The sequence below is a fragment of the Hyposmocoma kahamanoa genome, unplaced genomic scaffold (assembly GCF_003589595.1).
Source record: "Hyposmocoma kahamanoa isolate Upper Pololo Valley unplaced genomic scaffold, ASM358959v1 100021, whole genome shotgun sequence".
Taxonomy (NCBI): Eukaryota; Metazoa; Arthropoda; class Insecta; order Lepidoptera; family Cosmopterigidae; genus Hyposmocoma; species Hyposmocoma kahamanoa.
In genome coordinates, this window is record NW_020653200.1 from 17,531,991 (window position 1) to 17,536,607 (window position 4,617).

Sequence of the window (4,617 nt, forward strand, 5' to 3'; positions counted from 1 at the left end):
ATATAACTAGTTGTTCTGGGCCGTCGTCTTAAGTGCAATGAATATGTTTCCATGATAAGATTTTGGTAGATGATCTGACCTGTAGATTTACGATATTTGAAATGAATAACCAATGTATGTAAATGTTTATTTACAAACAGCAGCCCCCAGAGTCTCCTACTGGTAAAGTCTCCTAATAGTAAAGTTTGTGCAGTATCCCAGTGTAATTTGTTTACCTATGAAATAGAAATTATGTTTGAGTTTGAGCACATGTAGTATGACGCTGCACTTAAGGCACCGTTTTGCTTAAACTCAATATTTACAATGTTCACACCGCATTAGTGCTTTCAGCTAATCAATACTGTTTACGCAACTACTGCAATGTTCAAATTCTATTAAATTGAGATTGGGAAATAATTCGGTACTAACAGGTGTAGACTGGAAACTGAAACTGACTAAATACGACATCTAAACAAACACTGTATATTATAACATTCAAGTTAAGGACTGTTACTGGGCTACATTTTAATTTAGTAATAAGAGTATTCTTTATTATTCCGTCTATACATTTTTTGCATACTCAAAAGCAAGGAGAAAGGTAGGAACGTCTAGGGTTGGGTAAAAGAAATTTTTTCTGTGTTTATGACAAAAGAAGAGAAAGGACAAAGCGAGAGTCGTGCTCATCTTTGTATAAGTCCTTTGTGACGAGTGTGTTTTAATGTGCAATGAAAAATATTTAGTTTAGTGCATATTCGAGCATGGAATAGAACAAGGAACTACGATATGGAAAAAGTTTCCACTTGTAAGTGTCAACAGAGATGATTAACACTTGAATCTGGATGAGTGAGAACAGTACAAGTTACAATGCATAAGAAACAGATTTGCAGATGGGCCATGACAAGTGAGGTATTCTCTTAAAACCGCTATTACTGTAAAAAACTGTAAAAAATCCGTCAATGATGTTGATGCTGACAATATTGGTGATAATAAGGAAGTGTCATTAGGTTTCGTTTATACTAGTTTTAAGGTACCAATACAACATATTGGACGGCATCCCCACACGGCATAGAAATATTGCCATCGAGAAGTTTTTTGACTTAATCAATAATATTATAGCTGTGAAGTCTCTTCAGTTTGAACGGTCACTAGTTAGTTATTATGATATTATAAAGTGATTTAAGCTAATCGTTGTAATAAGTACAAAATAAAAAAGTGTGATGTGAAGTTCATTTATATACTATATTTTATATTAAGTTATAAGTAATAGGTAACTGGACCAAGGCCTGATTGAGAGCCTTGAAATTAGTTGATTATTTAGTTTTAGATGAAACTTTTCAGTAACGAATTTCGATGTCTACTGTTTAAAATACATGTGGGGCTGAAGTAAGTTTAACAAAAAAATCCGTACGTACCTAACAATACCTTAGTCATTATTGCGTTTAAAATAATTTGTTAATTTAAATTTATTTGCAAAAACTTTATAAGTTCTCCGTATTAACTAGTTCAACAACCGATTTTAAAACTTAGTTTTCGTAAATTGACTTTCCCGAAGGTGACTTTTAAATTGAAAATCTATCGCTGTAAGTTTATATGGTAATCTCATTTACAAAAATATTGAATTTAAAATTAAACAAATTAAATATGTGAAGGTAAAGTTTAAATTGAAACAAAAAGGTTGAATACCTGTCCTTGGACTTTTTCAGTAAAAGCAACGACAAAAAGGTGTTGTTGCACGAAATTGTGCGTTATTTGATCGTGTACATTCGCTTCGCTTTAAAAGAACAAAAGATCGGAGAAGGTTTGAACGGTAAAATAAGAACTGAAACCCCGTTTTAACTCTGTTTAAGGTTTGGGCAGTTGGCAACGATGATAGAGAAAATGTTTTAAACGACTCTGACTCAGATTTCGAAACTCCTCCGGGTGTGATCAATACATTTCGCAGATTGTGGATATTAATGGACATTCGCTTCGGCTGCCAACTTCAGCGCTACAGCATTACGCAAAGCTGCACCAGCACCGCCGAAACCTCCGCCATAAGATCTGCTCAATAAAATAAGAGAACTCATAGTTAGGCTTGAGTTATTTAATATTCAAAAGAAGCTCTAGAGGATTTCCGGGAATTAATACGACTCTTTTGCAAGGAATGCTTTATATTGGAAATAAAGGACAATACTACTCCCGAATTGTTAGAGCCAAGGACAATGCACAATATTTTCTTTTATTAATTCTATTAATTTTTTTTTATTGACAGCCGTCTTCTGTCCCTCTCCCACAATGTATACTCGACTTTCTACTACCTCCGTCTCCTTCTACCGACTTTTGCGATATCGACGGACGCACTTACATAAACGAATCTGTGTCACTGAAATGAGCCAAGTACTGCAATACGTGCAGCGGTGCTGTTAATGTGCGGCGCGAGGTAGCGCGGCTCCCGCGCCTAAGATATGCGGCAAGAGACATGGCGTAGATACGGCGCGGATGGGGCACGGATGAGGCACAGACGGGGCGCGGTTGAAGCGCAAACGGACCGCGGACACAACGCGTATGCTGCGGCGGTGCTGGTGAGCACGTACCTGGTGGTGCGGCGAATGGAGCGACGGCGTGCGTGCAGCGCGATGAGCCCCTCGCCTCGCGCGGCTTTAGCTGCGAACCATCGCCAAATGCCCGACTATAGTTGGCCTCGCCGCCCTTTCGACTCCCGAACACATGGGCCCGAACGAGCGAGACTCGCCGGCGTCGCGTTCAACCGCCGTATACGTACGTAGCAATGTAGTTGACGCGACCGCGGCAGTCGCGCGTTTAATCCTACAGCGAGGTGCGAGGTCGATGCGACGGCGAGGGCGGCGAAGGCAACTCGCGCATGACTGGGAGGCTCGGCGCGACGGCGCGGGCCCACCGCGCGCCCTCGCCCACGATCGATAAGTTGCACGCAAGCTCGCTGCTAGTACCCTACCCTAACCCAAATCCAACACGCGCTAATATAAAACCTTCTTTATTTATATGATTACGTTAGATCGACGTCATAACGGAAATTGGGCGCGGGCGCCGGTAGCGCGCCGCCCTTTAGCCTACGCGCCGCCCGCACCACCACCGCCCGCACCTCGTGCACGTTGCAGCTGCAGTGTGCACTGGGATACCACCCCCTTCGCACATGCTCCGGTAACTTCGCGTCCATCTATGTAATGATGCGTGTCTAAACTTTACTATGATTTAAAAAACATTTCATATTCTTAAATTAATCCTAATCATTAAAAGATGATTGCTTATACTATTTAACGTTGTAAAATACGTCACTTAATCTTTAATAAATTACAATGATTTTATTACTAATAAAAAACATGTAAATAAAGGACATAATAAATCTTATAAAATACACATAGAAACTTAGAACCAAAAATTTATTAAGGGACGATAGTACCCCATCAATATAAATTTTACTTTTACATTTACTTTTATTTTTATCCTCTCGTAACTGTAAAAACACAGCTGCCGAGAGGTCCAATTTTTTTTCAATTATATTTCAACGTTTATAATGAAATGCCAACACTATATTTTTCAAATAAAATCTGAACGTTTAAAATTTTATTTTATTTTAAAAAATTTGGTCAATTGTTTCAATTTAATCAATTAATTTTGCATTTCGCTTTGAAATCAAACAATTCAATCAAATAATTTCAAGAACGACTTTCGACGAGGCACCCTGCAGCGCAAACGACTCAAAACATTAACGACGTGTGTAGAACTAATTACAACTAACGAACGCTCGCTTTTGGTTTGCCTGATTATGCAGTGGAAATTTTAATAAGCCAAATAACCAGAGATATGAATTTCGAACTCCTGTTGAAGCCGATCCAACGCAAACTCTGAAGGAACGCAGCATGGTTTCATGTAGCTATAGCCATAATAGTACCAATTTGCGTTAAATTAGTAAAATAAAAAAGCATTAACATACGTTGGTGCTTGCATATTATATATGTAGATATAGGGAAGCTCACACAAGAATCTTACCCACACTAATATTGTTAGTAAAGGTTTAGTGGTCTAACCGCAGAATAATCAACAATAACTTTGTTAGATCTAGTTATCCCTGAGCGCAGATCACACTGTGAAAAAATGCGGACGATGAGGCAACACTTGCTAGTCAACGGATTTTCACTGCTACTCCTACACAACAATGCCAAAGCGCGTGCCAAATAAATAATTTGCATCTTACAGGAGTTGCTCTTCGTCATTGTACAGGTTCAACCGAACTGCATTTTTTATTTTATTATTGACTACCATTTTTACCGCAATCACAAGGAAAACAATTGCGTTGCGATGCAGTCGAAAATCGTCTCCACAATTCTGTCGCATAGTCCAGCGTGTTGACAACATAAATGAATATCGAGTTCTTGGGTTTTCGCCATTGTTATACATAGGAAATGAAACTAATTTTCAAACAAACCAACGTTTTGGGCCCTTTACAGGTCCTATGGTCGTCAACCGTGACCATGGGACCTGTAAACGGCCTGAAACGTTGATTTGTCTAAAAAAGCAAATATACGCGATTTAAATCAGGAAAAATAGTTTTATTTCATAAACAGAAATGCAGATTCTATATATATATATATATATATATATATATATATATATATATAT

At 38.5% G+C, this 4,617-nt stretch overlaps 1 protein-coding gene across 1 annotated transcript in view; it reads right to left on the minus strand.

Moving 5' to 3' along the window:
• Positions 1 to 2,764, minus strand: part of LOC113235825 (glucose transporter type 1) — a gene marked incomplete at its 3' end in the record, with an annotated part of 131,549 nt that extends 128,785 nt beyond the window's left edge. The window contains exon 1 of the mRNA XM_026471772.1: positions 2,553 to 2,764. The remainder of the gene's footprint in view (positions 1 to 2,552) is intronic.
• Positions 2,765 to 4,617: the final 1,853 nt, after the last annotated feature.